This window comes from Cotesia glomerata, linkage group LG5, assembly GCF_020080835.1.
Source record: "Cotesia glomerata isolate CgM1 linkage group LG5, MPM_Cglom_v2.3, whole genome shotgun sequence".
Lineage (NCBI taxonomy): Eukaryota > Metazoa > Arthropoda > Insecta > Hymenoptera > Braconidae > Cotesia > Cotesia glomerata.
Window position 1 is genome coordinate 24,110,853 of NC_058162.1, and position 10,691 is coordinate 24,121,543.

The 10,691-nt window shown below is 25.8% G+C and overlaps 1 protein-coding gene across 1 annotated transcript in view; it reads right to left on the reverse strand.

The window, feature by feature from the left end:
- Nucleotides 1–10,630, reverse strand: part of LOC123265626 (protein jim lovell) — a 170,965-nt gene extending 160,335 nt beyond the window's left edge. Inside the window, exon 1 of the mRNA XM_044729439.1 lies at nt 10,560–10,630. The gene's annotated coding sequence lies outside the window, so the exon portion shown is untranslated. The remainder of the gene's footprint in view (nt 1–10,559) is intronic.
- Between the last annotated feature and the right edge of the window lie 61 nt (nt 10,631–10,691).

Consider the following 10,691-nt stretch of genomic DNA (forward strand, 5'->3'; position numbering starts at 1 on the left):
AGGAAAATCCTATTTTTACTTCAGTAAACTTTATTTTTAATTAAATAATTAATATCATCAATAAAATATCAATTAATTCAACGAATTTCGAGCTTTATCTTCAGTTCTCAAAAAGGTGGCCGATTTTATGGGTATCTTTAATCTGATTGGCTAATCAAAACATTCTATTGGTTAAGAATAAGCCTATAGCGCCATCTTCAGGAACAATTTAAACAGATTTCATCTCCGAACACATAAATGCATCAATTATGAAGAAAATCCTATGTTTACTTCACTATTATTTAACTAAGCTTTAATTTTAATTAAATAACTAATGTCATCAATAAAATATTAATTAAAAACATTAATTCAACAAATTTCGAGCTTTAACTTTAGTTCTCAAAATGGTAACCGATTTTATGGGTATCTTTAATCTGATTAGTTAATCAAACGTCCTATTGGTTTAGAATACGTTTGTAACGCCATCTTCAAGAGAAATTTGAATATACTTCGACTTAAAAAACATAAATACATCAATTTTTACTATCCATTTATTTATTGCACATTTTTCCTTCATAATTATAGACAAAATCCTATTTTTACTTTACTACTACTTAACTAAAGTATATTTTTAATTAAATAATTAATATCATCGATAAAACATTAATTAGAGACAGTAATTCAACGAATTTCGAGCTTTATCTTCAGTTATCAAAATGGTGGCCGATTCTATGAGTATCTTGAATCTGATTGGTCAATCGATTATCTTATTACTTAAGAATATGCTTACAGCGCCTTCTGCGCGGAAAATTTGAATATAAATTGAATTTCTAGTATAGTAATGCATCAATTTTCAACATTCATTCATTATTTGCCTATTATACGTTCATAATTATGGAGTTTTCATTTTTACTTTGTTAGTAATCAACTAAACTTTATCATCAATTAAAAAACTGATCTACTGACGATAAAATATGGAAAAAACAGCATCAATTCAATTATCTTTGACCCTGATAGCCGCCTTAACTCAAACTTTTATTCAATCTATTGCCGAAATTTGTAGCCAACTTGATGAAAAAAGTTGCAAACCAAATGTTTTTACTTAAGTTGTCTACAAGTTACACTGCAATTTGACGTCAAGACTTGCAGTACAAGTATTTTATTGAAGTTGTAGTAAAATTGTAGTATAATTTAACCAAAAGTTCGGTGTTAACTTGTATTCAAATTGGGGCTGTAGATTTTAGTCAATTTGTTTACAACTGTTGTACTGTAAAAATTTACGGCAAACTTGATGTCAAGTTAACTGTAACTGCTGAAATCCAACTACTTTTAATCAAAGCGTGGCTATCAGGGGAGCTCTTAATCTTCAGTCATCTAAATAGTGCTCGATTTTTTGGATATCTAAAATCGTATTGGTTAATCAATCATATTGGGTAAGAATATGCTTGCAGCGCTACTTGCGCGGGAAATTTGAATATAATTTGACTTCAAGCATAAATATGCACCATATTTCAGTATCTATTTCTTTTTTTACACTATCCTAATATAAAATTGAGATGAAATGTATGTGGCATCAAACTATTCGTAACGTGATTGGTCGAATATATCATAAGCATGAAAATATATGCAAACCCTATAGTCAGGCGCGCGCAAAATTCAATTCTAGTATCTTCAAAATTATAGAAATATTATCAATTACACTTCACTATTAATCATCTAAACCACTATTAATCAATTTAAAGTCCAGGTTAATAACATAAGAAATTTAAATTTAAATGCAATTCATCACACATAGCCTTAATTCATCTCTTTTTACTAGTTATCAAGCAACTTTAGTAATTTATAGTATTTAAGTATAGAAATTTTGGTTTAAATAGAATCATATGTTACTTAAGTATTCTCATTTTGTCATTATTTACAACCTTGTATAAATTGAGTAACCCTGTTATTGGCCCTTTGGGCTGTTGGGTTTAAATAAAGCCAATAAATAAACAAATAAGGAAAAAAAATTAATTTTAACCTAAAAACTATTATCTTATCAATAAAAAAGTATCGATCTTACGATTTTTGAGCTCAATATTTATTAATCATGATGCTAATTGATTGTTTCAATGTTTGAAAAAAAAAAATGATTAAATTTACTAAATCTTTCAACACATCAGCCGCCAGAAGCCGAAAATTTCGAAATAAAAACCCGAAAAAATAATAAAGATATTTAATCCATAAAAAGCGGCATCTTTGTTTTATAACGGATTGAATCATATATTGTACAGAGGCGCGTAGGATATTATTGAAAGGTTGAAATGGAATCACGGTCCGGTTTAATCCTCTGCCGGTTGAGTTCATTTCATTTATAAACAGCTGTCCTCTTATTCTTTCTCGCACCATGGATCGAGTTCTTGCTCTTTCTATAAATATATATATGTTTCTACTGTCTTCTATAAAGTACATGATGTAGGTATCGGGAATACGAAGAAGGTACGTGATGCAACTGCCTCCGGCGTACATATGCTGTACCGGCTCATACCGACACCGCAAAAGATATATATCGTGTATGAGTCACGTATCGATACACCGCTCGCTCTCATTGCGTCCGACAATCATTTTGGCTATTGGATCATCTCGATATCCATAAGAAAAAAAAACAACAAAACAACATCATTGGATATATCGATATATGTATTGAGTATATACATATTGAGATCCATAAACTGGTCTACTGATCCAAGAAGTTGCGGTATGCACCGATACGAATATCCGTTCAATTTGCTGCGTTACGAAGCTACGTACCAAGAACCGCGTGAGAAAACGCATCCGCACGTGCTTATTTATTACGTCCCATTATTATTATTCTTCAATTCCAATAAACATTCGAAATACTTTCAAAATTCGTTTTTGCAAAAAGTTTTTCAATTTTGAAGACTTTCTGCAGGTTTGGGCACAAACAAGTATTCATTCTTTGTCCAGCATCTTCAACGTGGAACTAATGTAACATTGCATGTAATCCAGCGTGCCTTCACTTTGTAAACCCGGACACACTTTGTATCGGTGTTGCATTACATCAGCGCATTAATATATCGTCCATACAAGTGTAATTGTTTGTTCTACCCTTTTAAATTTAATAATTTCATTGATAGCTTTAAAATTTACGACAATAATTATTCAATTTAATAATCATTTTATTATTTATTATTACGATGAAAGGGTAATAATATATTTCTGCATAATATATCCTCGCAATTATCTCTCAAGATAAATTGGGTTGAAGAATTGAGGAATTGTTGTTACTAATTGTTCCAGTTTATCGAGTACTAGTAGTGACTTTAAATTAAAATTGAGTCATAAATATGCGAGATATGAAAAAATTTATCAGAATCTTTTCTGCAGAAAATTTAATTTTCTACGAAAAAGGTTTCTAATCAATTTTTTTGTATTTTAAAAACTTGATCCAAAAGTTTCAGTTCAAACTTTTATTATTTGGATTTTGGCTATCAATAATTGTTTTTAACTTTTGATCTTACATTTTGACTAAATATGAAAGATACGAAAAAATTGACAAGACCAAGAAAGGGTTCTTATAATTTTTTCGTATCTTCAAGATTTAACCCACACAGAAAGAAAAATTTCTTGACTGGAGAGCAAAATTCTTGGCTCAAGAAAATTTTCGGGTGCCTGAAGGAAGACCGAAGTTGTGTTGGCCGAAGTAAAAATTTTACTTGAAATTCTATTCTTGGTGGAAGTCGTTTTTTCTTAATTCAAATTATCATAAATACTTGATACAATAAATTTTTATATTTGATCAAGATTTTTAGATACTTTAGGGAAGCAGCGCCACTTATTACTTCAACTGAGAAAAAAATTTTCTCACCTTGAGAAAATTTTTCTCGAGAATATTTGATATCCATTTTATATTATTTTAGCGTGCGATTATACATATTGAATGAAAAAAAAATGATGAAATATTATTTGATCTTCCCATTTGACATGTTAATCAATAAAAATATTAATGAAAATTTACTTCTATCTTTATATTTAATTTTTTAGAGCAAGAGAGAAATTTTCTCAAGACAAGAAAATTTATTTCTATCAAGAACTAAATTTTTTAGAGCAAGAGGCTGAATTTTTTCAAAACAACAAGATTTTTTTTTGAATAAATTTTTTGGATCAAGATACGTATTTCTTAAAACAAGAGAATTAATTTTGTTGGAATAAGTGAAATTTCTTGTGTCAATAAAAAAAATTTTTTTCGCTCAAGAAAATAATTAAGAAGATAAATATTTTCTTGGCTCAAGTGAACCTTTTTTTCTGTGTAATAAAGCTTATTAAATATAAACAAATTCTTCTATCAGTAAAAAAAATGTCCTTATAAATTTTTCCGTATCTCTAATATTTTGAACAAAATCAGAATTAACAGTCACTGCTAGTAAATACTCGATAATTTAAAAAATTTTCTAACTAACTTAAAAAATATTAAAAATTTGAAACAAATTAAAAAAAAAAATTTATTATACACATCCCGCGATACAAAATAACGATAACGATTATGATACAGTTTTGTCCATGTTATATTAATTTATTTTTGATTAAGAAGATACTCATCAACTCAATCACGAGAGGATTAATCGTTTGTGTCTGTATACGGATCGTTGATCCGATGACCTCCAATCGAGAATGCAGGCGTACAGCACATACTCCAACTCCGTAGCTCCAGTGCTATCCAGAGCCTCTTTATTTTTATTTGTTATTCGTTATTTATTTGTTATTTTAGTTATTTTCTTTTGTATATTATACCTCTTGCTCTACACATGGGAGAGTAACGAACAATTTATACGGTCTATTATTCTCCTCAAGAAATCGCTGTCTCAGGTTATATTACTCGTATCATTACACGTGTGTTATGGATGTGTTTATGTACCCAGTTAACGATTTATCTAACTCGCGGATTTACTAAATATTAAACTCAGAATTTACAATCATATTGTAGAGCAAGAGTTGGATAGTTCTAAAGAAGACTATATTGTGCAGGAGAGGTCGTCACGCGTCAGAAGATTTTAATTTTTTTGTTTCCGAGCAATGCTCGCCTCTCACGCCGATTTTTACAGTCTTTCTTCGAATATCGAGCTAAGCTTTTTTATTTGCTTTAAGAAAAAATGTTGTTATTAAATTATAATCATTGGGTGCGTTTTAAAAAATTTTTTTACTTTCTCAGAATGAGAATTCGATGTTTTATTGCACATTCGCATGTGTTTTTATAATATTACTTTGTCTATGTGCTGTTACTTCAAACGCTACATACTGTTAACTTTTACTTTTTTAAAAAGATACAATTTTATTTGTAAAAGTTTTCTTTTTTGTCTTGCAAAAAATTTCTTTAGATTTTAATTGATGATTTAAATATTTCAAAGAAATTACAATTGAAGTATAAAATTAAAATTCTGGGTTAAATATTGAAGATTTTTCAACATCATAGAATTTAATAAATATTTATTAACAGTTAATAAATTATTTATTAAATACAGTTTATTTATATATAACAACAAAATTGTTAAATTACTGCAAATTTTTGAAGATATAAAAATTCTATTTAATTTATAAGAATCAAGAAAACGAATTTCAAATTTATAAAATATAATTAAATCAAGACCCTAATTACCAAAATAATTTTCTTAAAAATCTAAAAATAAAACCCGGATTATTAACTAAATTGAGACAAAAAAAATTAACAAACACGACACCTGAAAAACGATTCTCGAATCGTGCGCGTTATCTTACACGTATCTCAAAGTCACGCATACGAAATAAATAAACCCGGAGCGATTTAGTGTAAGTCTAAGCGCTCAGGATTCAAATAAATCCCGTATACATACATATAATATAATACTAAGATAGCGAAAGCCTAAAAATAAATCCGGGAGGTAAAAGTACCAATTATTGACATTGAAAAAATATTTTTAAATTCAATTTTATGAAATAAAATTCTAAATCAAAGATCATAAGAAAATTATTCAAATAAAAAAAAATTTTTTTAGCTATCAAACTAAAAAAATTCTTTTCAATCTTATAAAAAAAAAAAACTAATTAATTTTTTCATTTAAAATAAAAATTAAAAAAAAATTCTATTCATTCTAAGCTATTAATATAAAATGAATATTGCCATAAATATCAAACCAAAACCTAAAAATAAATCCGTGAGGTAAAAGTACCAATTATTGACATTGAAGAAATAGCTTTAAGATTTTTAAATTCAATTTTATAAAATAAAATTCGAAATCAAAGATCACAAAAAAATTATTCAAATAAAAAAAAAATTTTTTAGCTATCAAACTAAAAAAATTCTTTTAAATTTTATAAAAAAAAAAAACTAATAAATTTTTTTAATTTAAAATAAAAATTTAAAAAAAATTTCTATCAATTCTAAACTATTAATATAAAGCTAATATTATTATAAATATCAAACCAAAGCCTAAAATTAAATCCGTGAAGTAAAAGTACCAATTATTGACACTGAAGACACATTTTTAAATTCAATTTTATAAAATAAAATTCTAAATTAAAGATCACAAAAAAATTATTCAAATAAAATAAAAATTTTTTAGCTATCAAACTAAAAAAATTCTTTTAAATTTTATAAAAAAAAAAAAACTAATAAATTTTTTTAATTTAAAATAAAAATTAAAAAAAAATTTCTATCAATTCTAAACTATTAATATAAAGTTAATATTATTATAAATATCAAACCAAAGCCTAAAATTAAATCCGTGAAGTAAAAGTACCAATTATTGACATTGAAGACACATTTTTAAATTCAATTTTATAAAATAAAATTCTAAATTAAAGATCACAAAAAAATTATTCAAATAAAATAAAAATTTTTTAGCTATCAAACTAAAAAAATTCTTTTAAATTTTATAAAAAAAAAAAACTAATAAATTTTTTTAATTTAAAATAAAAATTAAAAAAAAATTTCTATCAATTCTAAACTATTAATATAAAGTTAATATTGCCATAAATATCAAAGCAAAGTGTCAATAATAATAACTTTGACCTCAATAACCTTCTAACAAGTGTTCTCCAGCACTAAAAGGTGTTTATACAATAGAAAGCTCCCCAAAATAGTAATTCGTCCTCTGCTCGGGAGTACATTAAATACATGAGCTTTTATAAGGGAGTTTTATATGTCAGAGGATCGTCGGTAGCTCTACTCTCTCGCACCTGTTGCTTCGGTTCACCGCACTAAATCGAACGGCTTTCCCCCTTTGGCGTTTAGTTCGTCATCAGTAGCTCAAGCTACACTACACTAGTTCACTAATGTAATGTAACTATACCTGCTACTCAACTCAACCTCTGGTGCTCCTGTTCAGCATAAGTACAAGAGCAAGAAGACTACACACCAGAAGTAAAGTCTATAACTGAAGCTAGTGGGCCAGCAGACATCAGTTGAGCGTGAGATCTAATTCGTAAACGATAACAGCGCCTAACTATTTAATATTCAATAAATTATGTATTATAATTTATGGAATCTAATCTATACTTATAATAATTTATTTGTAATTATAATTATAATAAAGGATTAAAGTGTAGGTCTGGTGAGAAACGATTCAAAGTAGGTACCACTGAGCTCTCAGCTGGAGCAGCGAACCTTAAAATCGTTATTTTCTCACATATGAATCAGCCAAGACTTACAATATTCAAATGAGCATGTGAATATATATATATAAATATAAGATGTACGTATATTTAAGAATAAATCTAAAAGTATATATTATATATTTTGTGAGATACTCTAAAAAACTCACCCGTACTTATGTACCACCAGTGGGACCCTTTACATCCCATTTCCCTCGAGGCTTTTGTCAATTTACCCTAGTGTATTCTTCCGAATCGTCACCTTTACACCGATACATTATACATTATATATTCAATGATATACGCAGATACATTATGGAGGCTGAGAATTATTTTAAATAATAATCGTGTCAAGAGTCATCATTACTCTTGTCTATTTATTTGTGTTTGATTTTATTGACTTATTGGGCTCAAGTGACTCGTTTAGACTTCAATGACTATTGTCACTGATTATCGGGACACAATATTGATCAGGGTATCAGGCGTCTTGATCCTCCGACAAAATATCCCTATGACAAAAAAACCCCGACAAGTTATCCGTCGAATTCGTTATATTTTTCGCAAATTTGAATAAAAAAAAAAATTATTAAAGGGCACAACACGGTAACAAGCGTACACAGTAAGAAAAATTTTTTGACTGGAGAACAAAATTCTTGGCTCAAGAAAATTTTCGGGTGCCTGAAGGAAGACCGAAGTTGTGTTGGCCGAAGTAAAAATTTTACTTGAAATTCTATTCTTGGTAGAAGTAGTTTTTTCTTAATTCAAATTATCATAAATATTTGATATAATAAATTTTTATATTTGATCAAGATTTTTAGATACTTTAGGGAAGCAGCGCCACCTACTTCAGCTGAGAAAAAAATTTTCTCACCTTGAGAAAATTTTTCTCGAGAATATTTGATACCCATTTTATATTATTTTAGCGTGCAATTTTACATATTGAATAAAAAAAAATGATGAAATATTATTTGATCTTCCCATTTGATATGTTAATCAATAAAAATATTAATGAAAATTTACTTCTATCTTTATATTTAATTTTTTGGAGCAAGAGAGAAATTTTCTCAAGACAAGAAAATTTACTTCTATCAAGAACTAAATTTTTTGGAGCAAGAGGCTGAATTTTTTCAAAACAACAAGATTTTTTTTTAATAAATTTTTTGGATCAAGATACGTATTTCTTAAAACAAGACAATTAGTTTTGTTGGAATAAGTGAAATTTCTTGTGTCAATAAAAAAAATTTTTTTCCCTCAAAAAAATAATTAGTAAGAAAAATATTTTCATTTATTTGAAAATTATTACAGTTTGAAAATTAAAAAAATAGTGTTTTATTTAACTTCTATCAGACTTTTGAGCTCAGAGAGCTCAAAATGCCACAATAATTATATTTTAAAGCTCCAAGAGCTCAAAAACATCATAAGTGCAATTTTGAGCGCTTAAGTATGGAATTAGGGGGAAATTGCAAAGATAGCCTTTAGGGTCAACCGTTTTCCAAATTTTTTAACATCAAAATTTGTTAATGAAATATATATCCAGGGAGTAATTAATTGCGTGTGTATGAAGAAATGAAGATTAATGACGGAATTAAACGGGCTGCAAGGAGACGAGGAGTCTACAGACTCGGCTCTTCTCTCCCCGATTCGAGACGAGAACAAAAAGTTTAAGAAGGAAAATGTATAAAGAAAAGGGAAAGGAGGACTAATATATGCCTGCCGAGACTATAAAAATCAATACCTCAAATTACCGGGCGTGCTTAATTTTCTTACCCCTCTTTCTTCGCAATTCCTTTTTTTTCAAGTCGAGCTGTTTTTTTATTAAATTTCGATAAATACTTTTTTTTTTAATTTTTAATGGTATAATGGAATTTTTTTTTAATTAATCAATAAATTTAAAATTTTTGAAAATGAAAATTAGTTTTTTTTTTTTATTTTTGGCAAAAAATTAAATTATTATTTTTAATTAAAGAATTTTGTAAAAATCAGAATTTATTTCTTAATTTCATTTAAAAGACTGAAATTTTTTACTCAATTAATTTTAATTTAATATTAGTAAATTTATTTTAATTAATTAATAAATTTAAAATTTTTGAAAATGAAAATTAGTTTTTTTTTTATTTTTGGCAAAAAATTAAATTATCATTTTTAATTAAAGAATTTTGTAAAAATCAAAATTTATTTCTTAATTTCATTTAAAAGACTGAAATTTTTTACTCAATTAATTTTAATTTAATATTAGTAAATTTATTTTAATTAATTAATAAATTAAAAATTTTGAATTTAAAATTTAAAAAATGAAAATTAGTTTTTTTTTTCATTTTTTGATTAAAAATTGAATTTAAATTTTTAATTAAAAAATATTTTAAAAATCAAAACTTATTTTTTAATTTAATTTGAAAAATTGAAACTTTGTACTTAATTAATTTTAATTTAATATTAGTAAATTTATTTTAATTCATCAATAAATTAATAATTTGAAATTAAAAAAATGGAAATGAATATTTTTTTTAATTTTTAATTAAAGAATATTGTAAAAATCCGAAATTAATTTTTAATTTAATTTTAGAAATTGAAATTTTGTACTGAATCAATTTTAAATTAATATTACTAAAGTTAATTTAATTGATTAATAAATTAAAAATTTTAGATATAAAATTTTAAAAATGAAAATGAGAATTTTTTAAATTTTTGGTTAAAAATTAAATTTTAATTTTTAATTCAAGAATACTAAAACAATCAGAACAATTTTTATTTAATTTAATATTAGTAAAGTTATTTTAAATAAATATTAAAATTATTCTTAATTTTCTTCAGATAAATATTTACTTTTTTTTTGTTTAAAAAATAAAAAAAAATTGTAAACTTTCAACAAAATAATAAAAAATATTATTTAAATTCATTAATGCAAAAAAGATTTATAAATTATAGGTTAAAACTTTCTAGATCAAATTTCTTACCATCAAACTTTTCCCTGTGGTTAAAAATGAGGACGTCTTCAATTGACACAAATTAAAAATCACTAAAAAATAAAAATTAATAAATTAAAAAATTAATTTGTATTAATAATTAAAATTATTTCATACTTACAT